The sequence below is a fragment of the Pleurodeles waltl genome, chromosome 11 (assembly GCF_031143425.1).
Source record: "Pleurodeles waltl isolate 20211129_DDA chromosome 11, aPleWal1.hap1.20221129, whole genome shotgun sequence".
Classification (NCBI taxonomy): Eukaryota; Metazoa; Chordata; class Amphibia; order Caudata; family Salamandridae; genus Pleurodeles; species Pleurodeles waltl.
In genome coordinates, this window is record NC_090450.1 from 306,415,514 (window position 1) to 306,442,178 (window position 26,665).

Here is a 26,665-nt window from a genome sequence, read left to right on the forward strand (position 1 = left end):
CACTAGTACACACTTTGGGGCATATTTATACTTGTTTTGCATCATTTGTTTTACGCAAATTTGGTGCAAAACTAACTCCATATTTATACTTTGGCACCAGACCCATCTAGCTCCAAATGTATGTAGTTAAAGTCATTTTTTGGACGTGGAAACTACTTTGAGTCAGTGAGATGCAAGGTAGGCATTCCTGTGCAAAAAATGACTCTGTGGCCTTAGCGCCATATTTATCCCCCGTGCTAAAATCACACATGGGAGAGGGGAGGGGTCAATAAATGGTGCAAAGCTTACTTTTCACCATTTTTTAATGCCTGGGTCAGGGCAGGCTTTAGAAGACCTGTGGGCCTATCTCCATGGTGGAACACCATGGAAGAAGCCCACAGGTGCCCTCCCCAGGGACGCCCACCAGAGGGATATTTGAGGATGGGGGACCCCATGCCAGGTAAGTATAGGTAAGTACAGGTAAGTATTTTATTTTTTGTTTTAAAGTGCCATGGGGATCCCTGAAATGGCCCCCCTACATGGCACTTGGTGAAATGGCCATGCCCAGGGGACCCTGGTCCCCTGTTCTACATGACTCCTGCCTTTTCTAAGACAGAAGTCATGTGTAATGGATGGTTTTGCATCAGAAAATTACTCTATGCTGGTTAGAGTCATTTTTTTTACTCTAACCTGCCTAACGTCATTTTTTGGTGAAAAACCCCCTTCTTCCATACCGCTAGCCTCACTCCACTAACATAATTTTATTTACGCTAGCCTACCCTTTGCATCGGCCTGCACCATTCCATAAATATGTTGCCCGGCTGTTGCACAGAATGGTGCAAGCCGGTGATGAACATTTTGGTGCAAAACTGCTTTAGTGCAGTTTTGCACCATAAAGTATAAATCAGGGCCTTTCTGTCTAAATCTGAGTGCACTAAGGCCCATATTTATGCTATTTTAGCGCCGCATTTGCTTCATTTTTTGACGCAAAAGCAGCGCAAATTTTCAAAATACTATTGAATTTTGGACTTTGCGCTACTTTTGCGTCAAAAAATGATGCAAATGAGGCGCTAAAAAGTATAAATATGGGCCTAAGTACTTTAAAAGACGGGTAGTAGAAAGTATTAATAGCAATGGCTAGGCTGTGGTATTTTATTAGATTGTCCTTAAAGCTGGAATATTACAGCAACCTGCCCCCTATCTGGTACTCTCTGGGCACCCCAGAGTGCCTTAGTGATAAATTGACATTACAGATTAAGTGCCTGATTTAGAACTTGGCAGATGGGTTACCTCATCACAATGGTGATGGATATCCTATCCACTGAAATCTAAATCCTATTAACTTCTATGGGATTTAGATTTTGGCCGATGGGATATCTGTCCCTGTTGTGATGGAGTAACCCATCTACCAAGTTCTAAATCAGGCCATGGGACAATTTACTTCCAAAGGCAAGCTTCTCTCCTTGCAGGAGCTGTAAGCCTCATTGGAGGGAATCTCTCCAGATTTAGGTACCTTAAACTAAAAAGTTAGTCTCAGAATTTAGGCTTTGATACTGGGTCCTATAATCATTTGAAGGAACAGCTTTACAACAAGTTCCCAGGAAAGAAGGAAATGTTGGCTTACTATTGGGAGCTGTTAGAAATTCAGAATGGGGGACTTGACACTTGCGGATGAGCTATGGGAAAAACACTTGCCTAAGCTGCAGCACCATGATCTATGGCAAGCATTGATGCAAACACTATTTAGCATTGTAAAACCTGTGTTTCTAAGGAGGAACCATTTATTTTCTCTCCACAGAGCCTACTGGACCCCATACAGGATTGCAAAGATGGGAAAAGGGGTCACCACCAAATGCGGCAAGTGTGGGCTTGAGGAGGTGACTGACATTCATATTTTCATATAGTGCCCGGGGATCCAAGAATTTTGGGAGAGAATTGGAAAGGCCATTTTGGGGACACTGGGGATAAATCTGAAGATATTAATTATATTTGGGGCATTTGTGGAAGCAGCAAGACTCTGTAAGGATAATTCTAATCTTCTTTTCTATATGGTACTTCTGACCCGAAGGGAAATCTGCAGGAAATTGGTGGCTGATGTCGCTCCCCAGTGTTCAGAAAAACGTAATGCCCTTTCCTGTGGATCTAGAATGGACCCTTTGGGGGTCATCTCTAAGAGGAAGAGGTATTGGGCCTCCTTTTTAAGGAACTGGGGCTGGAATAATGAATGAGGCTTGGTAAAACATGGGTGTGAGCTCAAAAGATGTCCATTGATTACACCTTCCATAGAATGCAGTGGCTTTTGGATCAGCGAAACCCAAAGGATGGAACAACATCCTTAGTAGCTCCCTTCTCCCCCTCCTCTTGAGAGAGTTATATTAAGATTCAGGGTGTTGTTTGTTGGGGCCTGAGGAAGATGAGGACAAGAAAAAAGAGACAGTGTTGTTGTTACATGGGGATGTGGATGGAATGCACACATGTTTACTCAGATATGATGTCCGTGTGATAGAGTTATGGCTACTGGACTATTCCAGGTGTAAAACATGACAGAATGATACGCTACTAGCTTTGTTCACTTTTTATTTTGGACACTGGGGGAGAGAAAGTAAAACTAATAGCAGGAAGGAATGGCCTAGCAAGGAGGGTACTGTTTGGTAAAGGTCAAGTGCTACGGTCACATAACACAACATACTCCAGAGTTGATAAGGAACTGAAATTTGTTCCCAGATGCAATCAAGGTACCAACTCTATTGAAGTCATATCTTCACCCACTGATTGTGGTATACTTCATCATCGGGTATGCTTCAACACCCTTTGGGCATTCTTATGTACAAAATGAGAAGCAAAGTTATTCCTGAGGAGCTCAATATTATACTTAGGGTTCTGGATATTAAGAATTAAGTTTGTCTATTTAGGCTATCCATTTTTTACTGAAGTTATTTGTGGGTTCCTATGACTGTATTAAAAACAAGACAGTTGAATGATTACATGGCACTACTTGTGACTTCCCTGGTTTTGTGTCAACACGTTTCAGCCATTTAAAAAACAACCGTGTGGGTCAATGGCCTTCTTCAGGACTAGAAGATCGCTACTCAATCCTTATTACGGTGTCAATTTATACTAAGGTTGTCAAGTTGCATTAGTCAAACACAAAATAATATGTATGAAGTGTTTTTTTTTTTTTTTCAGAAGTGGAAAATATACATAGGTTGGGTAATTAAAATCATGCAATGACATAAATAGAATGAATCCAGAACACAGCAGACAACTAATTGCATAAAGTATTCAAATATAATAGTTGAAAAAATCGTAAAAGTGAATGCCAGGTGAAGACCGAATTACATGGTGCTATATTGCCGAAATATTTGAGAGCCAACTCAGCACCAAGAGGCTTATTCAGGACCAACAAATCATACATCTTTTTAGAAGATACACCATTCAGAAAGGACTGTTCCCTTGGGGCCTTGAAATGCAAATGAGGCTGGTTAATTCTGTTAAGATTATCAACACCACAAAAAGATTGCCAAATGCCCTCCTAGTTAAATTACAGACCAGCAAAAACCATTTCCAAACACAAGTATTGATAAGTCCATATATAAAAATTAGAGGAAATTATTTAAAAAAATGAGTTTAAGAAATTTCTAATGTAAGCAAATTAAATAAGTTTCAAAAGTACTTAAAGAAATCCGCAAGCGAAACTGTACATCCCTATATTACAGAAGATTATCTCAACAGAATTCCAAACTCAGAAACAAAAAGAACCACAACCAAGCTAGTAAGTATTACTGGACTTTCAATTCTAGTGATAAAAGCAGTGGGGAAGAGAGTAGACCCAAGGGTAGTGGACAACAGTTCTATGACAACATTCCCCAGTGGTACCTGTCACTGCTGCAACTTAGACACAATATTGGATTGCCAGGCATCTGCCCACATGCACAACTTTTCCCATATCAAGTGAATTCACATCTTTTTTTACGACAGGGTCATGGTAGGGACAGAGGTAAACAAAGCCCAGTTGGACAGCTTTAATCGAAGGGTTATCTGGAATATGACAAGAGAAATTCACCAAGGAAAAAGAAAAGAAACAATATCATTGTCAACCTTACAGATACAATCTTGGCCACCTATGAAATCAAGGTACTCACTAAGGTTTGAGGTTTTGGTCCTACTACCCATACTGAAACTTTCACTTCAGGGGTGAATTAGGAAAGTTCCTCTGAAGGATCAAACTAAGCATCTTTTTTCTTCTGGTAACAATGTGAGAATACCTGATAAGGGTGACACAGGGCTTAGATCTAAATCCACTTTCTTACCTCCCAGCACTCAACTGCCTCCCACAGTCTTAACTTTTTACCAGCCCGTCATCCATGATATCGAAACTTTGGACAACAGTGCTTGAAACTGTTCTAAATCTAAGCAGAGAAGAAAGACAAGCTTTGTAGTCCTTGAAATCTAATCCAGATTTGATTATAAAGCCTACAGATAGGGGAGTGAGCAATAGTTCTTTAATCAAAAAAGAGTTACATCAGCAAATGTCTTAGTCTCCTAGCAGATAGGAGAAACTATTAGATACTCAATAAAGTTCCTGCTCATATTCTGTAGTGACAAATTAAACATGTAGAAGATGAAGCAGAGGAAAGAAAAGGATACCTAAACAGGAAGGGGCTTTTTATGTAATATTAACCCCACAACTCCTTACTTCTACACCTTACCCAAAATCCAGAAGGGAATGAGAATGGAATGATCTATAGTACCCAGAATTCGGTCAGTGTTAGAACCACTTTTACAATGTTGTGATTTTTTTCCTGCAACCAGTGGTGTAGAAATGCCCTCATATTTGAAAGACACAAAAGATGTTTTAAACCTAATTCACAAACTTCCCTTTTACCCTGACTCTAACCTCCTCTCAGGACTAGACATAGAATTATTATATAGTAACATTCCCCAGGAAGAAACACTGAAGGTCATTGAAGACATTCTGCATAACACAACTTGGAACTGTAGAAAGCAATGGTAATTTAAACTAGATTTATCACGAACGGCACTTACTAGCAGATTCTCACAAACATTACATTTACAAATCAATGGAATATCTATGTGTAGTACTGTTGCACCAATCTTACCTATGTGTCTACCAACTTGAAACAGATTTTTTTTTTTAGGCCAATCCTTATAAGAAAAAGGTCAGACTGATTTACAGGTGTTTAGATAATGTAATCTTGATGTAGCATGGGGTAAAATATCTGCCTCAGCCATCATAGAATGGCTAAACTCAAGAAATCAGTTCCTAAGATTTAAATCCATCATGTCTAACCAGAAGTTGATAACCACTGTCTGTCACAAACCTACTGATAAAAACTATTTATTATCCTAAAAGCTATTTCATCTGAGACTATTGAGACAAAATCTTCACTTTGGACAATTTTTGCGGCTCTGTATAAATTGCATAACGTTCAACGATTTTAAAATTGAAGCAGAAAAACTAAGGGCCTGATTAGGAGTGTGGCGGTCAGAGGACTGCCACGCTTGCGGTGACCGTCAACCATATCATGACCCTGGCGATCAGACCAATGTCTCTGCCAGGAACATGGTTTCCCACTGGCTAACGGTGGTCTGAGTTGTACTCAGCCATGGGTGTGCTGATCTCAGCGCTGCCTGGCTGATTACAACTCAGCTTTCCGACAGCCATTCCATGGTGGGGACCCTGCCATGGAAAGGCTGGTGGGAAGGCAGTGCAGAAGGCCATAGGGGGGCCACTACACTGGCAATGCCCACAGCCTGTACCCCTGCCCGGCACCAACAGAATGTGCACTGCCTGCTTTGCAGACAGTGCACATTCCAATGGTGCTGTGTGCTATGATATTGGCCTAGGCTCGCGTAAAGGAGCCAAGACCAATATCGTAGCACTGTTTCTGCCAGTCAGCCCTGCTGGAACACGTAATACAGTGTTCCTGCCAGTCAGACCACAGGAACCTTGTAATACACACTGGTGGAGTCCACCCATGAGTTCGAGAGTCGGCTCTTGTGGCTTTATGTGTGAGGGTATGTCCACCAGAAAAATATCAGGCTATCAGAACATGGAACATAAAAACAACACCCATCCAGGAAGACAATGAACTAACCACTCACTTTATGGAAATAAACCATGCGCCCAATCAACTGTGATGGTTTTTACTTGACAAACTAGATATACCATATAATTCCTAGAATGTGAACCACCTGCTCTTATAATGAGAACAAAGATAGATTTGTAGATTGGGTATACATCTCATGGGTTTCGATGAAGACATCCCCAGTCACCACATCAACATGTAGACGTTCAACCCAACAAGGTAATACATTGAACTAGAAGCCATGTGCTTCTATATGACTGATTATATTTGAAACTAGGGGTATGTGGACTACATGGTCACTCCTGCTTTAGTGTTTCTGGGTACAAGCACATGAACACACTTTTCTTTTTCTTTGCAGCTTTAAAAGGGGTTACCTTAAAAAGGGGCTCTGCAAAGAAACTGTGCAGAGCATCATCCCTTGGGAGTTCTTACGTGGAAGGCCACGTCATTTCAACTGTGTATAGAATATAGCCTTCCACAGGAGCTTTGACAAATTGGTGTGTTGGTCCAAGTACATCATCACATTGGTTTCCTACCATTTCAAATTGAATCAGTAATTGACAATCATAATTCTGATACCAGGAAAATAGGTCCATTACATATTTGCCTTTTAACACCTATGTAACATAAAACACTGATTTGTCTGCACAGGGACAATTAAGGTTTCTACAGGAGCCAAGTGGCCTTACTATATCATAGCCCATGTTGACATACTCCTGAACATTCCAGTCATATTAGTTTTGTTGTGTCCCTTTAGACTCAATTAGCAGTCTAGTTGATCATTTCAATTGGGCATCTGGATGTAGTTAGAAATTATGGTGTCACTCATACAACTGCTTTTGCTCTTCTTCCAATAGGGTAGGCGATCTCGTGTCTGGACTAGTTGTAATCATGTGGATATGAAATGTTATCCTCTCAGGGTCCCAAAATACGTTTCCAAGGCTGAAAACTATTTAATGGTTGCTTACGAGAACCAGGTCCATCAATGGGGTGTAATACATCATCCATGGTGGCATCAGAACTTTTAATTAAGTAAGCCTACTCTTAAGCGAATCTGTTTGCTAAGATCTGTGATGTGACAGAGCTGCAATCATTTTATGTAGACCTCATTGTACACTTCCTTACAAATAGTATTATCTCTCCCCATTTTCAGAGCACTACTTTACTTTACAAGATAAGCTTGCCCAATCTCTATGTCTGGATCCAAGAAACTACGACTGCTTCTTAGACAGCTGACACTCAAACATATTTATTTCTTTAGGAGCGTCGAGATGCAGTCAAACATTCTGTTGCACATTCATGATTTTTTTATTATATATCTGTGTTCCAAATGGGCTCATGGGGAATTGATCAAACTTATGTTGATTTCTAAGCTCAGAGCATTAAGGATTTCAGATTTTGACTTGAAGAAGGGTCCTGATACGTAAATGATCCCAGGAGTTTACACCTTTGCATTTCTTCTATAATGTGTGAGGATTTTGTATGAAGCACATCACAATGTTAGGATAACAGTTTTTATATGTAAGTTTTTTGCATAGTGTTTGTCTGCTTCTATGACACCCCGGGTTAAGGGCAATTAGTCTTATGACTAGGTAGGTGAAACAATTTTTTCTTCAACTGTCATCTCAATTTCTTACACTGTGTGCTTCACCTCTGTGTACAGTTTTTCAAGATCTGCTGTGCATCACCCTGGATACTGCTAACCAGCCCCAACACGTGTGCCCTGTTTAAAATGAGTATGCAAATTTGGCTAATTATAATTGGCTATGTCAACCTACCTATAAGTCCCTAGTATATGTTAAGGCATGTAGGTTTATGGACTTCAGCATAGGTGGTGCACCCATTGGTGCACTGCTGAGGTGCCCAGTGTCATTTTAAAGGCAGGCCTTGCTGGCTGCTTTTAAATTAAATTTATATGAAAAAAATAACTTTGGAATTAAAAGTACTTCCAAAGTCTTAAACAACCTTATTTTTACATATAAGTCACCCCTGAGGTGTGCCCTATGTGCCCCTTGAGTTGGGTGCCATGTAACTATAAGTTGTGGACTCCTAAAAGACCTTCAAAGACCTTCTGGGTGAAGGTCCAGAAGTTTGGAGAAGATTAGTGAACTTTTTGTTAAACGCTCCATAGAGGGACCGACCCCCCGTGATGAGTCTAGCCGGCTTGCCTTAACTGCGACCCGGCCTAACTTGCAGGTTGGTCCCGGGGAAGAAAATCTCAGAAAAAGTGACTACGTCCGAATGGAAAAAGTTGACCGGGATCTCCCATTCAGTGTATCCGAAGAGGGCTCCAGGGACATTGGATCAAGATTCAGGTTTGGACCGGTCGAAGCATTTTCGTCTTGAAAAACAGTTTAAGTCCGAACGTAGAAATCTTCACCGAGGTCTCCTGCGACGTGTATCTGAGGAAGGGCTCCAGGGAGGTCGGATCTGACTGGCGACTTCATCCCACTGAAGAAAATCTTCAAGAAAACAACTAAATCCGAAGGTAAACTTCCACCTGATGTAGCCGAGCAGAGCTCCATCGCGATCGGCCTTAAACTTTGACTTTGTCGAGGTATGCCCAGATGACCAGATTGGTGTTATTCATTTCTATCCACTAAAAAACACTAAGGGGGTCATTACAACCCTGGGGGTCGGTGTTAAAGTGGTGGTAAAACCGCCAACAGGCCGACGGTAAAAAAAATTGAATCACGACAGCGGCGGAAACCGTCAACATAGACAGCCACTTTAACACTCAGACCGCCACGGCGGTACAAACAAACAACGCAGTGGTAACTGCCAACAGACAGGCGGAAGACAAGGTTCCGCCCACTGTTTTACAGCAGTCCAATCCGCCACCTTTTACGGGGCGGATTCACCACGAACAAAAACACCGCGGAAACATGACTTGGAAGGGAAAACGCTCCCCTCTACACACCCCAGGAGGAACCAGGACGCCATGGAACCCGTGCTCCAGATACTCCCAGCCTTTATCTTCCTGCTCCTCTAGCAGGAACAACAAAGACGGCGGTGAAGACCATGGTGAGTACTGCACCTACGACACAGGGGAGGGAAAAAAGAGTGACACACAAACACACGCAATACGCAACACTCCCACCCCCACCCTCACCCACTACAACACACACACAAGTACATGTTGAAACATTACATTAACAACCCCCAACCCCCCCCCCTGGAAGAATGCAAGGACAAAAGGAAATGAGTTGAACGTTTGTAATCTAGTTAAATACAGTAGTCAAAAATACATATATATATATATATATATATATATATATACACTATAAACAAATATATACACCAAGAATACAAGTCCAAGGTATTCCACCATCATAGTCCGTGGGCCACTGGGCCCAAAATGCATGGGCGAGGCCCACACTCAATACCCAATCAAAATGGAAAGAACACTGCTGGGGCATCAGATAGAAATACAACAGGCACCTCAGGGGGAAGGAAAGGGGGGCACCTCAGCCGGATGAGTGCACAATGCCAGATCCACAAGGGGGCTCCATGCCCACTGCTGCATCCTGGGGAGTGCAAAGCCACAGTCTCACAAGTATTTCCAGTGGGTGGGATGCCCACTGCTTTATCCTGGGAAGTGCAAAGCCACAGTCTCTTAAGTGGATGTCAGTCTCCACTGGTTCTGGAGGGGGCTTTGTGCCCAGAGTGCTTCATCCTGCCAAGGACAGAGGTAGTGGATGCCTTACTCCACTGGTTCTGGAGGGGGCTTTGTGCCCAGAGTGCTTCATCCTGCCAAGGACAGAGGTAGTGGATGCCTTAAACCACTGGTTCTGGAGGGGGCGTTGTGCCCAGAGTGCTTCATCCTGCCAAGGACTAGAGGTAGTTGATGTAAATCTCCACTGGTTCTGGAGGGGGCTTTGTGCCCAGAGTGTTTCATCCTGCCAAGGACAGAGGTAGTGGATGTCAGTCTCCACTGGTTCTGGAGGGGGCTTTGTGCCCAGAGTGCTTCATCCTGCCAAGGACAGAGGTAGTGGATGCCTTACTCCACTGGTTCTGGAGGGGGCTTTGTGCCCAGAGTGCTTCATCCTGCCAAGGACTGAGGTAGTGGATGCCTTACACCACTGGTTCTGGAGGGGACATTGTGCCCAGAGTGATTCATCCTGCTCGTGGCGGCCTCAGTAGCGTCTGAAGCTTTGGCGCTCATTGGCCTGAGGTGCTGGTGGCGGCGGTGTCCTGTTCAGCGGTGCTTGTGGTGGCGGTGTCCTTGGCAGCGGTGCTTGTGGCAGTGGTGTCCTGTTCAGCCGTACTGGTGGCGGTGGTGTCCTTAGCAGTGGTACCTGTGGCGGCAGTGTCCTTTTCAGTGGTGCTGGTGGCGGCGGTGGCCTTGGCAGCGGCGCTCTTGGCAGCGGTATCCTGTTCAGCGCTGCTGGTGGCGGTCTTGTCTGCTGTGCAGGTTTTCGCAGACTTGCCTGTTTTTCTGTGCCCCTTCCCCACTTTGGATGGTGGTGCAGCTGTCTTCACACTCCCAACTGTAGCCCCGGGAGAGTCTTTGGTGGTAGATGTTTTGCCTCTCTCCCACCGGGCACTGGCCAACTTTTTGTGCTTTTGAGGTGGGGGACTGTCCTTGTTCTGGCTCCTTGGCGGACTGGCTGCCCTGATGCTTGGCGCACTCCAGAAGCCGGTTACTACTGGCACCACTGTTCCTGCAGATGTTGTGGCTGAGGTGCTGGGTTGGGACCAGGAAAGGCGGGCCCTAGGAGACTGAAGGGGTTGGGGAGGTGAGGTGAAGAGGTCAAGATTGGACAGGAAAGGTTTTTTGGACACACTGGGATGGGTAGATGGAGGGGGTTTGGGAGTGGAGGAAGAGGTAGTGGTTGTAGGAGGTGTACGTCTGATGACTTTGGGTGAAGGTGCATGAGCTGGAGGCTGTCGTGAGGTGGATGGCTGTTGGGTGTGTGTGTGGCTGCATTTGTGTACCTTGGGAGGTGGGCTCACAGGCACACTGGGAGAGGACACAGGGGATGTGTGAATGGTAGTGGGGGTGGTGACTGCACATGAGCGGGGTGTGGTGGTGGATGTGCTGGTGATGGAGGTAGTGGCTGAAGATGTAGTGCTTGCAGGTGTGAGTGGAGACGAGACTGGGAGGGAGGAGGGAGATGAGGAGGAGGGGGAAACAGTGGAGGCAGTGGCTGTTGGTATGTCTGCATGTGTATGATGCTTGCGTGAGTGCCTGTGGGATGTGTGGTGATTATGTTTGCCTGAGCTTCCCTTGTGTGTTGACGTATGTGCATGCTGGTCTGATGGTGTGCTTGGGATAGGCTGAGGTACAGGGGTTTGGGTCGGGTGGAGGAAGTTGGAGGGGGGAGGCTAGAGAGAGGGACAATGGCTGCCATCAGTGCTGAGGCCAGAGTCTGAAAAGCTCGCTGTTGGGCTGCCTGACCAGAATGAATGCCCTCCAGGTATGCATTGGTCTGTTGCAACTGCCTCTCTACACCCTGGATGGCATTCAAAATGGTAGACTGCCCAACAGTGAGGGACCTGAGGAGGTCAATGGCCTCCTCACTGAGGGCAGCAGGGCTGACTGGGGCAGGGGCTGAGGTGCCTGGGGCGAAGGAGATGCCCACCCTCCTGGGTGAGCGGCCATGGGGCACATGCTGAGGGGTGCTGGGAGGGCAGTGCTGGTAGGGGGGTAGCAGCTGTTCCTGTTGATGTGGGAGGCACAGAGGGGCCCGCCACCGCAAGGGAGCTCCCATCAGAGGAGGAGTCCGTCTCGCTCGTCTCAGCTCCTGTCCCCACTGTGGAGCTCCCCTGCCCTCCGTACCACTGGTGGCTTCTGACTCTGTTGTGTTGCCCTCCAGGGCCATGTGGGATGCAGCTCTCTCCTGTTCCTGTGGCACTGCTCCTCCGCCTGATGATGCTAATGCACACAAGAACAGGGAGACCACAAAAAGGGGGGGAAATCAGAAGAAAGACATGTTGAGTGCATCTAATACCGCTACAGTTGGCAGACACTACAGACCCCTGCACTAAGCTGTGCACTTAGAGTTCCCTAATTAATCACAGGGACATGGGTCACAAGGCCTTTGCCCTATTGCTGCACGCATGGAAGTCACAGGAGCCTGACTAGGTGTGGTTGGCTCTGAACACAGGTGGGGTGGGGTGCCACAGGGCCTGCCTTAAGAAGGGACCTTGCCTACTAAATTCGCCCTGGCCTAGGGGAACCCACAGCCCACCTCCCCCCACCCAGACACCTACAATGCACGCTGAATCAGCAGAATGAGAGTGTACTCACCCCCTTGTGGCTGCTGTGATGCCCTCAAGTGCCCATCAAACTCTGGATACACCACCGCCAGGATCCAGAACATCAAGGGGCTCATGGTGCGATGGGCATCCCTCCCACGTTGGGAGGCCATCCCCAGCTGGGCCTCCGCTGTCTTCTTGCTCCATTGGCGAATGTCCTCCCATCTTTTCCAACAGTGGGTGCTCCGTCTGTTGTGGACCCCCCGGGTCTGGACTTCCTTGGCAATGGCACACCAAGTATCATTCTTCTGGTGGGCGCTGGCCTACAGGAATAGTACAGGGGAAAAAGAGAAGATATAACTGTCCGCACCGTCACAGTCATTGGCCCGCATCCCTACCCTTGCTATCACGCACATGCACTCACTGTCGTATCATGCACGCCCCATTCTCCCCCCCATCTTTCATCAACACCACTCCAAACAGGCATTGCCCATACAGCATGCTCATAGTGTACTTACCTGTTTGTCTGGAGGACCGTAGAGTAGCGTGTACTGGGGGAGGACCACATCAACTAGTTTCTCCAACTCCTCCGTGCAGAAGGCAGGGGCCCTTTCCCCAGACACACAAGCCATTGTCTCTTCCAGACTGAGGTCACAGCAGCACTTGCAGTGTAGGTCCTCTCCTGTCGAAGATCAGGTATTAAGTGATTGAACAGACAGCAAATGGCAGTGATGTTTGCGGCGGTGCGTACCGTCACCGCCGGCGTACATCGTCATTGGCTCCTGGGACCCAGAGGGTCCAATGTTAACCAATGCAGGATTGCGCCGCAGTTTTCGACCGCCTACCGCGACGGAGTACAACGCCAGCGCAGTTACCTCATATCCCATTGTCCCACCTCACAGGTCAGGCAGCCACCATTTCAGGGGGCCACATAACATTATTTTTAAATGCGTCACACATATCTAGGCCTTGCATACACACTAAGACAGGCACATAGCGGATTGGAAAATGTGTGCAGTAAAGTGTTTTCATACCTCATTGTTGGCTGACCCTCTGATCGCTGTTCTCATCCATAGAGCACGTCCGCTGGGGCAGGTGAGGAGATGGCGGCATCCTCCGGTGTACAGACCGCTGGTGGACCTGTCGACAATGGAGGAGCGACATGTAATTGTTACCTACAGACTAGATCGTACCACAATCCTGGAACTGTGTGCCCAGTTGGAGCCAGACCTGATGTCAGCTATCCACCATCCCACAGGAATCCCCCCTCTAGTGCGGGTGCTGTCAGTACTCCATTACCTAGCAAGTGGGTCTTTTCAAACAACAGTGGCCATTGCATCAGGGATGTCCCAGCCTATGTTCTCCAACGTTTTGTCCAGAGAGTTGGCTGCCCTGCTGAAACACATGCACAGCTACATCGTTTTTCCTCAGGTGGAGGATTTGCCTACAGTGAAAGGTGACTTTTATGCCCTGGGACATATCCCCAACATTATAGGTGCCATTGATGGGACACATGTGGCCTTGGTCCCCCCATGCAGGAGTGAACAGGTGTACAGAAACTGGAAGAGTTACCATTCTATGAATGTGCAGATGGTGTGTTTGGCCGACCAGTACATCTCACATGTAAATGCCAAGTTTCCTGGCTCAGTGCATGACTCTTACATTCTGCGGAATAGCAGCATCCCTTATGTGATGGGGCAACTCCAGAGGCACCGTCTGTAGCTATTAGGTGAGGACATGGACCCAATACAGTGTGACTAGGTGTCTGGGGATGTCCCTAAGAGTTAGTGTGTGTCTAACAGTTGTCCCTCGATATTTGCAGGTGACTCTGGTTACCCCAACCTGTCATGGCTACTGACCCCAGTGAGGAATCCCAGGACAAAAGCAGAGGAACGCTACAATGAGGTGCATGGGCGAACTAGGAGGATTATAGAGAGGACCTTCGGCCTCCTGAAGGCCAGGTTCCAGTGCCTCCATATGACAGGTGGTTCCCTATTCTACTCACCAAAGAAAGTGTGCCAGATCATGATGGCCTGCTGTATGCTTCTCAACTTGGCTTTGCGACGCCAGGTGCCTTTTCTGCAGGAGGATGGTCCAGATGGAGGTGTTGTGGCAGCTGTGGAGCCTGTGGACAGTGAAGACGAGGAAGCAGAAGAAGAGGACATAGACAACAGGAACACGGTAATCCAACAATACTTCCAGTGAGACACAGGTAAGAAGACAACACTGCCTGCTACATCTTATTTAATTCTTCGACCTCTCATCTGTCTGTCATTTTCACCCAGTGTATGGACACTGAGTTGTCACTTTCACTTTCAATTTCACAGATGTGAGTCCCACTGTGTGACCTCTACTTTGTTTCCGTATGGACTACAGCTGTGTGACATAGGTATGTTGACATTACATAGGATATAGCATTTTTCCACAGTTATTGCAAATACACATTTTCGAAAGCACAGACTGACTCCAGATTGTTTTGTGATTTAAGGGTGTTTATTTAAGTAGCAAAAAGTGGAGGAGGTTGTAAAATGGTCAGGGATGATGGTGGAGGAATGTCCATGGCAGAGTCCAGTCTATTAGTCTCACAGGTGCATTGTCCAAAGGGACATAGGAAGTAGAGCTAGGGCAGTTTAAGTATGGACAGGGTGACAAAGAGAGACAGAAGGATGACAATCAGGGTGGTCTCATTTATTGGCGGGGGTCTTGGCATTGTTCTCTGTCTTTGTCCTGGATCTCAGGGACCGCTTGCGGTTGGCTCTCCATCTGCAGGGGGTGGGGTGCTGGTGTCGTGGTCCTGTGGTGGTGCCTCATGTCCACTAGCGCTGGCAGAGGTGGTGGGCAGTTCATCGTACAGGCTAGTGTCAGGGGCCCCTTGTTGTGCCACAGTGTCCCTCCTGGTGTTGACGAGTTCCTTCAGCACCCCTACAATGGTGCCTAGGGTGGAATTGATGGATTTGACTTCCTCCCTGAACCCCAAATACTGTTCCTGCTGCAGCCGCTGGGTCTCCTGAAACTTGGCCAGTACCGTTGCCATCGTCTCCTGGGAATGGTGGTAGGCTCCCATGATGTTGGAGAGGGCCTCGTGGAGAGTGGGTTCCCTGGGCCTGTCCTCCCCCAGTCGCACATCAGCCCTCCCAGTTCCCCTGTTTTCCTGGGCCTCTGTCCCCTGAACCGTGTGCGCACTACCACTGCCCCCAGGTCCCTGGTGTTGTTGGGGTGGTGGGTTAGCCTGGGTTCCCTGTAGTGGCAGACACACTGCTGCTTGATGTGTCCTGGGGACAGAGATATGGGCCCGCTGGGTGGGTGCTGTGCTGGTGTTTCCAGAGTGGGGAAGCTCTGTAGTGGCCTGTGCCAGTGTGAGGGGAACCGACTGTCCCGAGGTCCCAGGTGGGCCGGGCTGGTCATCTAGATCCAGTTGGACAGAGCTGCTGTCATCACTGTGGGCCTCTTCTGTGGGTGGAGTGGACATTTCTGGACCCTCCTGTCCGGTGGCGTTGGGTAGAGGTCCTGCAGGGGTGTAAAGGCATGATTATTGCATCTGTATGTGCCATGGTGTGCAATGGGTGGGTGACCATGTACCCCAGTGCTTCCATTCTTGTTTGGGACCTTCTGTGATAATGGTTTAGGGGGGTGTATGGGTATGTGTAGTGGACATGCTTTGGTGATGGGTGTCCATGCTTTGGTGTTACATGCAGGGCTTGGGTTTGGGATGTGTGGTTTGTGATAGTGGGACATGTGTGAGGAGTTGGAGTGATGGGGGTGAGGGCGAGGGTGGGGGTAGGTGATAGCATGCAGGTAGGGTGGGGGATATGGTAGTTTAAGGTTTGACGTACCAGAGTCCACTCCTCAAGCTACTCCTGTGAGGCCCTCAGGATGCAGTATGGCCAAGACCTGCTCCTCCCATGTTGTGAGTTCTGGGGGAGGAGGTGGGGGTCCACCGCCAGTCCTCTGAACCGCAATCTGGTGTCTTGAGACCATGGAACGCACCTTCCCCCGTAGGTCGTTCCACCTCTTCTTGATGTCATCCCTAGTTCTTGGGTGCTGTCCCTCTGCATTGACCCTGTCCACGATTCTTCGCCATAGCTCCATCTTCCTAGCTATGGTGGTCTGCTGCACCTGTGATCCGAACAGGTGTGGCTCTACCCGGATGATTTCCTCCACCATGACCCTGAGCTCCTCCTCAGAAAACCTGGGGTGTCTTTGCAGTGCCATGGGGTGGTGTGGGTGATGTGTGGGGTGGTGTGTGTTGTAATGTGTGGGGTGATATTTAGAGGTGTGTTGTGTGAGGTGCGTGTATATTGTGGGAGTGATGGTGTTGAGTGCCTGTGGATGCTATTGTTCTTTCTGGTGGTGTCCCTCTCTGGCCCTCAGTCGCAATTGTGGTCGTAAGGGTTTGTGGGTGATGTGGGTGTGTGTTTTACATTGTATTGGATGTGTGGGAGTGGTGTGTGTATGTGTATCAGGTGTGTGTATTTCGATTTGTCCAATGTGGATGTGTTTTGTAAATGTGTGTATAATTTGAGCGCAGCGGTGTGTACCACCAATGGAATACAACGGTTGAAAGACCACCACGTGGATTTGTGGGTCATGATAGTGTGGGCGTATTCTTGTTGGCGTGACGGTGGAGGTTTTGTTATCGCCAGTTTATAACTGATCTTTGGTGTTGCAGACTTTTGTGGGTGTCTAGATTTTGGCGGATTCCGAGCTGTGGGTCATAATGGCTGTGGCGGAATTCCGCGGCCGCGGCGGTGTGTTGGTGGCCTTCTGCACGGCGGTAAGCGGCTTTTACCCCCAATGTTGTAATGGCCCCCTAATTCTTTAAAAATTCATATCTCTGGTTCCCCTTCATCCGATTTTATTTGTTTTGGTGTTTAAATACAAAAATATAATCTATTGTTATAAATTGGTGTGGGACTTTCATTGTGTTTTGTGTTTTACTTATTTACTGTTTTGTGATTTTTAAATGCTTTATACATTTGTCTCCTAAGTTAAGCCTTATCGCTCATTGCCAAGCTACCAAGGGTTGAGCTGGGTTTAATTTATTGAGACCTAACTGGTCCTAAGTGGAGGATAGTGGCCTATTGCTAAATGTAGGTACTGCCCTTACCAATAATCCACTTTCCAACACAACTCGATGAATTCTATGTAGTGTTCTCAATACCTTCTAGTGACATATTTTTATGCTTTTTGATTCGCCACAGAATAATGTACTTCAATATTTGTGTGTGTGGCTAACATGACTTGATGACTTTGGTATAGATGGACTCCGTAATGAGGATTGAGCAGTGATCTTTCAGTCCTGAACAAGGCAGACGACCTACAGGAGTATTATTAACTACCATGTGATAATCCAACTTGCCTTGTTTTTAATCCTGTCATAGGAACCCACAAATAAATTAAATACGAATGAGTATCTTTTATAGAATTTTTAATAACAAAGTTACAGATCGTTAGGTATAATCTTGAGCTCCTTAGGAATAATTTAATTCCAACATAAGAACACACAAAGGTTGTTAAAACATGCCTAATGAGGAGCAAAAAGAACAAGTGATGGACGGAATGCTGAACAATGTCAAACATTCACCCCCAGTACAGAGATATGCGCCTAAATCCATTGTCTTTTTTGCTACCCATGCCATTCCAGTTTGGACCCAGCCACATGCAAATCAGTCTTGACCCTGTTGGGAACAGTCCAGCCCGAACTGGATGAGGAAACATGCCGCAATCAGTGGGTGAGGACATTATCTCAAAAGAGCTGTGACCTTGATAGCATCTTGGAAACACATTTCAGTGTTTTAGCAATCCTAGAATGTATTGATTTATCAACATGGAAGCTGATTAATGTGATGTACCTCACACCTCTCCCATAGTGATTATAGCTACATTAATGTAACCTGATTGACTTTCGCCGCACCTGCTTGTTTATACAGATTCCTCAGGTCCTGGTCTGAGTCTGGCAAGTAGATTAAGGGTGTAGTTACACAATAAGGGCAGTGGTTGATTTGATTAGGAGTGCTTGCATGGTTCCCCCTGCATTCCCACCGCTCTTTGGTTGCAGTAGTTGTTTGATTTGGGTTAGACAGCAGGGCCTGGTGGAAAGATTTAGTATATGGCTGAAAACAAATTGCACTGGATGGTTGAATGTGGGTACGGCAGTCACTGTTTCTGCTCCTATAGTACAACTTGAAAACACTTGTTCCTGGGATCCAAATTGTTATTTTTTTTCATCACTAGCATTCAAGCAAGAGTAATGAAAGAAATTTAATATTAACTTCATGTGGCTCAAATCATCCAAAAACATGGTAATAGTCAGAATTGTTCTGTATATGTTTCAGAAGGGAGAATCTGCATTAGGTACAGAGAATACCTGTGATCATGCAGAAAAATGGCGAGTCCACTTTTTAACCCCTAGGGTGCACAGGACGAGCGGGTCTTGCCCTTGGCAACGGTTGCCCGGTGCCGAGGACGAGACTAGCTCCTCCTGCTATGGGCCCTTGGGGAGCGCTAGCGTTCCCCCTAAGGGCCAAGCACCCCCCTCCCCATGGCAGGGATGGAAGGGGATTCGCTTCCCTTCCCACCCCCGCAATTGCGCGCTGACCTCATCAGAGGCCTATGCCTCTGCGCTGGAACCTCAGCTTCCAGCACGGATCGATCACATGGAGGGGCCGAGAGAGGCATCAAAGGAAAGGAAAGGCCTTTCCTTTCCTTTGATGTCTTTCTCAGCATTCCTGCAGATCGGGCAGCAGAAATGCTACGAGACACCAGGGATTTTTTTTTAATATTTACAAATAAGGGGAGCGGCCCCTTGGGCAAGGGACGCTCCCCAGGGGGGCAAAATATTTTAGGCCTTTTCTGCCCCCCCGGGGGCAGATCGGCCTATTATAATTAGGCTGATCTGCCCCTTGGGGGGTAGAAACCCCTAGACACCAGGGATATATATATTTTTGTGTTTTTTGTATTTTTATATGTGGGGAGTGACCCCTTAGACAAGGGTTGCTCCCCTGGGGGAATAATTGTTTGTAGGCCATTTCAGCCCCCCTTTGGGGCAGAGCGGCCTATTTTTATTAGGCCAGTCTGCCCGGAAGGGGGGCAAAAACTCCTAGACACCAGGGATTTTTTCTCTCTTGTCAGTTTCATGTGAGGGGAGTGACCCCTTAGGCAAGGGTCGCTCCCCTGGGGGGGGCAAATTTGTTGTAGACAATTTCTGCCCCCCCTTGGGTGCAGATAGGCCTGTATTAATTAGGCCAATCTGCCCCCAGGGGGGCAGAAAACCCTAGACACCAGGGATTTGTTTTTCTTTATTTTATTTTTTTATATGTGGGGAGCAACCCCTTAGGCAAGGATCACTCCCCTGGGGGGCAAATTGTCTTTAGGCCATTTCTGCCCCCCCTTGGGGGCAGATCAGCCTATTTTTATTAGGCCAATCGAACCACTAGACACCAGGGATTTTTTTTGTTGCTCCAATTTCACGCAAGAGAAATGAGCCCGTAGACAAGGGTTGCTTCCCTGGGTGGGCACATTTATTTTAGGCCATTTCTTAACTCCCCTTGGGGGCAGATCTGCCTATTTCTATTAGGCCACTCTGCTCCCGGGGGGGCAGAAACCACTTAGGCACTAGGGATTGGTGTGTGTGCATGTGTGTGTTTTGTTTGGGGGGAAGCCCCTTGGGCAAGGGTCACTCCCCATGGGGACACATTGCTGTTGGCCATATCAGCCCCCCTTGGGGACAGATCGGCCTATTTTTGAAAGGCACACCTGAGACCAGGAAAGATTTTTTTTTCAAAATAAGAAGGTGGGGGTATGGCCATACCCCTACCCCAAATAAATGGGGCCAAAGTTGTTCAGCCCACCAGTGGGTAGATGGGGCAATTACCTCCGATCCATACCCGGGTGGGCAGAATGTCTACTAGATGCCAGGGAATTATAAAAAAACAAAAAATAGTGTGGTGGTGGCTATCAACCAGTATGGGCCTGGTTTTGCCCCCACCCCAACTGAAGGGGGTAACAGTCTTTCAGCTCTCCTCCAGCACAGTAAAATATTTTAACCCCCGGCAAGCAAGAGGACATTTTATTATTTTGGTTTTATATTTGGGCCATGAGAGCTTGGCTAACTCTCGAAATCGTCCCACTTGGAGTGGTGAGGGCTGCCCTTTTTGGACTTTGGGACGCTGCCATGTAGAAAAATCCACAAGACCTAGACACATCTAAACACTAAACATCTAGGTGATTCCAGGGTGGTGTTCTTCAAATGCACCCGCACCATTTTCTTACCCACAATGGCCTGCAAACCTCCAACTTTGCTGGAAATCACAAATGTTTCCCACATTTCTGTGATGGAACCTTCAGGAATCTGCAAGAGTCCACACCATTCCTACCACCTAGCATTGTGTCATCTATACTGATAAAAATTCAACCCCACTTGTCAGCCTAAAAATGTTTTTTTTCAAACTGTCCTTTTGGACCCGCTTTGGTTCCCACTCAATTTTGACATATTTTTGGCTCTTCCCTGTCACAGGCACTGGGCCCACCTACACAAGTGAGGTATCATTTTTATTGGGACACTGAGGGGAACTTTGGGTAGTGAGAAATTTGTCCTGGTGCGGTGATCCCACACAGAAATGTGGGAAAAATTTGATGTTTTTTTTTAGCTAAATTTGAGGTTTGCTGAGGAGTCTGGGTAAGAAATCATTGGGGATCCATGCAAATCACACCTCCCTGGATTCCCTCTGGTGTTTAGTTTTCAGGAATGATTAGGTTTTGTAGGTTTCCCTATATGGCTGTTGAGTCCAGGACCAAAAACGCAGGTCCCCCCGCAAAAACAGGGAGTTTCGTTTTGATAATTTTGATACGTCCACATAGTGTTTTGGGACATATCCTTTTGCGGGCACTAGACCTACTCAGACAAGTGAGGTACCATTTGTATTGTGAGACTTGGGTGTTAATGCTGGGTAGAAGGACATTTGTGGCTTCTCTCAGATTCCAGAACATTCTGCCACCGAAATGTGGGAAAAAAGTGTTTTTGTGGCCAAATGTTGAGGTTTGCAAAGGATTCTGGGTAACAGATCCCAGTGAGAGCCTCACAAGTCACCCCATCCTGAATTCCCCAAGGTGTCTAGTTTTAAAAAATGCACAGGTTTGGTAGGTTTCCCTAGGTGCCGGCTGAGCTAGAGGCCAAAATCCACATCTTGGCACTTTGCAGAAAACAACTCTCTTTTCTTTGGGAAAAAGTGATGTGTTTATGTTGTGTTTTGGGGCATTTCCTGTCACGGTCGCTAGGCCTACTCATACAAGTGAGGTACCATTTTTATTGGGAGACATGGGGGGACACTGGGTAGAAGGAAATTTGTGGCTCCTCTCACATTCCAGAACTTTCTGTCACTGAAATGTGATGAAAAAGTGTTTTTTTGGCCACATTTTGAGTCTTGCAAAGGATTCTGGGTAACAGAACCTGGTGAGAGAACCACAAGTCACCCCATCTTGGATTCCCCTAGGTGTCTAGTTTTAAAAAATGCACAGGTTTGGTAGATTTCCCTAGTTGCTGGCTGAGCTAGAGGCCAAATCCCACAGCTAGGCACTTTGCAAAAAACAGATATTTTTTCTTTTGGAAAATGTGATGTGTTTTGGGGCATTTTCTGTTGTGGGCCCTAGGCCTACCCACACAAATGAGGTACAGTTTTTATCTGCTGACTTAGGGGAATGCTAGGTGGAAGGAAATGTGTGGCTCCTCCCAGATTCCAGAGCTTTCTGTCTCTGAAATGAGAGGAAAAAGTGTTTGGCCAAATTTTGAGGTTTGCAAAGGATTCTGGGTAACAGAACCTGGTGAGATCCCCACAAGTCACCCACCTTGGATTCCCCTCAGTGTCTAGGTTTAAGAAATGCACAGGTTTGGTAGGTTTTCCTAGGTGCCGGCTGAGCTAGAGGCCAAAATCCACAGCCAGGCACTTTCCATAAAACACATCAGTTTTCTTTGGGAAAATGTGATGTGTTCATGTTGCGTTTCCTGTCGCGGGCATTAGGCCTACCCACGCAAGTGAGGTACCATTTTTATCTGGAGACTTGGGGGAACACAGACTAGTAGAACAAGTGTTATTGCGTCTTGTGTTTCTCTACATTTTTTCCTTCTAAATGTAAGACAGTGTGTAAAAAAGACGTCTCTTTGACAAATGCCCTGTAATTCATGTGCTAGTATGGGGACCCCAGTATTTTGAGATGTGCAAATAACCACTGCTTCTCAACACCTTATCTTGTTTGGAATTTGGAAATACAAAGGTTTTCTTATTACCTATTTTTCACTCTTTATATTTCACCAAATAAATTGCTGTATACTTGATATAGAATGAAAATTCGTTGCCAGGTGCAGCTCCTTTATTGGCACTGGGTACCTACGGTTCTTGATGAACTTACAAGCCCTATATATCCCCACAACCAGAAACGTCCAGCAGACATAACGGTATATTGCTTTAAAAAATCTGACATTGCAGAAAAAAGTTACGGAGTAAAAGGTGGAGAAAAATGGTTGTTTTTTTCACCTCAATTTCAATATTTTCTGTAGGAAAACCTTGTAGGATCTACACAAATGACCACTTGCTGAATTGAAAATGTTGTCTATTTTTCAGAAATGTTTAGATTTCCGGTATCCAGCATAGGTTTTACACCCATTTCTGTCACTAATTGGAAGGAGGCTGAAAGCACAACAAATAGTAAAAATGGGGTATGTCCCAGTAAAATGACAACATTGTGTTGAAAAATGTGGTTTTCTGATTCATGTCTATCTGTTCCTGCAAGCTAGGAAGATGGTGATTTTAGCACTGCAAACCCTTTGTTGATGCCATTTTCAGGAAAAAACAACAAGCCTTCTTCTGCAGCCCTTTTTTCCCATTTTGTTTTTTTAAATTAAATATTCACTATTTTTTGGCTAATTTCTTGGTCTCCTTCAGGGGAAACCACAAACTCTGGATACCGCTAGAATTTCTAGGATGTTGGAGAAAAAGGACGCAAATTTGGTGTGGGTACCTTATGTGGGCAAAAAGTTATGAGGGTCTAGGTGCGAACTGCCCAAAACAGCCAAAAAAAGGCCTAGCACCTGAGGGGGAAAAGGCCTGGCAGCAAAGGGGTTAAAGGATCTATTCTACAGATAAATTAATTTAAAAAAAAACATTTTTAGAGAAGTATATAAATAAATCACATCCTCTCAGGAATTTCTCAAACTTTCACATATTCTAAATTATTGACATGTATTCTCCTTGCTCTTTGATCAGTAAAGCTGCACATTTAAGGTTTAACAATTCTTATATCGTGCAAAGTAAATGTGTGAGTTGTAAGTGTAAGTCGGAGATTTTTTTTTATTGTGTTAATGGTTTCCCACCAGAACTTGCAAGTAACTATTTTGAACAAAATATATACATAACAGCAGCATTTGAGGGACTCCACGAACCAACTTGCTTTGTGGCTGAAGCCGCCTTGTCATGCAAGCCGTGCTGCACCTTTAGCTCATTGCAGCTCTATAAATGAGTGCCCATTCCGGTACATTGGGAGCAGCTGCATTTGATGGACCCTAGGAACCAACTTGCTTTGCGGCGGGAGGCACCCTATCAGGCATGCCTTGCCATGCCTGTAGCACATTGCAGTGCTTTAAATCATTGTGCCTAGTTTCACAGCACGGGCGCACCTGGGGGCCTGCCCAGGTGAAGCTCAGGGCAAGAGTAGGCTCGTCTGTGCCCCTCCGCAGCTGCACAGGACTGGGGTGGGCCTCCCCTCTGACACAGGCAACTAATTTGGGACTATCTTGGTGAGTTCTTCTTCAGATAACCATCTTTTAGAATAGGCAAGAAGAAAGAAGTTGGCTGTTCCACCCCGTCACATAAACTTACAAGTATTGACACTAGGCTAGAGCATCCCATCAGAGTTGTGTCTAATGAAATCACCTTGACTGAGCGTAGACTATCGCTTGGACAGGCGAGTAGTGATGGGAGGATGGTAAATTGAGCAGGCTTAATTCATAATGCAGGAATTCTCTGCAAGAGACATGTACCGGGTCAAAATTTGCATTCGCTCCAGAATCTAACCCATTGGTGGTTGTTTTGGCTGGTGCCTCACCCCCAAGGTCCAGTGTGATGGAATCCACTTATAAACGTATGTGTAAAGCCAACCATTAGTGTACTTGTAAAGGAGGGATGAGCCATCATGATTGTGGTGACATTATTATGGCCCAGTGGGTGGATTGGTTAGGTTCTGTTATTAATCAATTGAGGGGGATTGTATTGGGTTAAATTTTAACCACTCACATACAGCTGGCCACATGTTTCAAAGTTGTGCTATCAATGGTTTGCAGGGTTCTGGAATAAATTTGCTCCCCCTTGGCTTTTTTCTACCCTCGACGGCTAATTTTGGGAGAGGGGACCCCAGAAATATGTGTACCCAGCATAATGGTAGAAGAGACCCCTGTAGTAATGGAATCATATCGCCAATTCAGCTGTAAACAAATTCCAGTCACTGGGAAACCTAGTTGATACTGATTGACTTAATTTCATTTTTGGAAGCCCCCCCCACAGATTATCAAGGGTTTAGCTCACGTCAGTATGGCTGCTACTTATTGAGATATAGATAAGGTTCCTCCCACTCTAAAAAATCTGCAGCTAGAATATTGCGAGGATGGGTGATAAAAAGGGATAGTGAGGCCTGGATAAAAGTAATCTCAGACTGCCAGATCGTGGGATTACAGGAGACATGGGACACAGAAAATCTATTTAATTTGGAAAACTACACTTTCTTTTTTTATCTGAAATATCTTCTTCTGCTTTCAGAGCAAAGTGTGTTTTTTTTTTTATTCAACTGTGGTGCATCTCCACTTAGGAGGAATCTGGCTCCAGTAATTTGCTGGTTGTTAGATTTCTAGGGCTTACAGAGTATTTTGCTATTAAACTTTTATAACTCTTTTGACCAGGAAACCCCCATAGAACACTTGTGGGATTTTAGGTCCTTTTTACAGTTGTTTGATGAGAAATATAATGTTTCTTATTTGTTATTCTATTGGTTGATTTTAATTTGCACTTATGCCCTTTGGGCTGTTATAGATCAGAGGATCTCCACTGATTGGAATTTAACTTGGGCAATCATTAGGAACACTCCATGGAGGGTTGTATGTTTGATGATGTGATAGCTGATTTTAATCTGTTTTTTTTTGAGTGGCGGCTTAGAAGGATAAACTATCCCTACTTCCACTGGTAGAAGGGCAAATACTGTCATTGATTGCATGTTTGTTTTCAGCTTATCTTGCTCAGTTTTTGCGCCGCTTCAGGACCCCATGGTCCCAGTTTAGTGATCACACCCCTCTAACCTTATTTCTGGTGTGGGGGCAGATATATGACTTAAGTAGAGATACTGGCCCGAGTAACAGTGAGATCGTAACCCAAGATCAGGGATGTAGACTAAAGATATTCAATTGTGTATGAAGGCTTACACAAATGATGAGTTCCTTCTGAGGGCTTTTGGTAGGATTACCCATCAAATTGTTAATAACCTCAGGGACACCAACAGTAAGAGGGATGTAGGGGATGGGATGTAAGGCCCATCAATGTTTATTAATCGTGCTGAAGAAAACCCCTAGAAACAGGTTTGAGATGGCAAGGAAAAGAAAGGACTACAAATATGCCCTATTAACCAGGAAAGAGAAATTCAAGCGAAACCCTGGGTAGGTCTTTTGCACACTCACATCCTTAGCAACAGTGCTAAATTTTGGGAAATCCGTAATCAGACTTTTTTTTTTACTGGAGAAGCGAATAGTGCAGTAGCTTATACCATTTCTCCAGATGTGTGGATAGAGCATTTTTATGGTTTTATAGGAGTTAATCTGAGGTCGCTTCAGAACTGCTTAAAGCACTGATTCCTCCGTTGCTTTATGGAAAAGGTAGCAGTCACAATTGTAACCATAGCTAAGAGCAAGGCACCGGGCCTGGATGGGGTCCCTGCCAATTTATTTATACAGGATCCATTGGTTTGGACAAAAATCTTAACCCATGTGTTTAATGCCGCCTGGAGAAAACGTCCCCTTGCTTCATGGCTGAGGTCTGTAATTGTTCTAGTGTTTAAAAAAGGAGACAAAGCGGATTCCTGTTGTTGCAGGCCAATTTCTCTTATAGACTTGAGAGTCAAGGTCCTGTGTAGGGTGATTGTGGCTAGACTCTCTGATTGGCTGAAACAGGATAAAGTAATCTCTTGCCTTCAGTATGGGTTTAGACAAGGTAAAGGAACACTGGAGCAGTGCCTTTACCTTCATTTGATAATCGGCTAATATATTGTGGCTAAGAGATGGTGGATCCATCTAGTTTTCATGGACTTATCCTCAGCCTTTTACCGTATCAATAGAGCTAAATTAT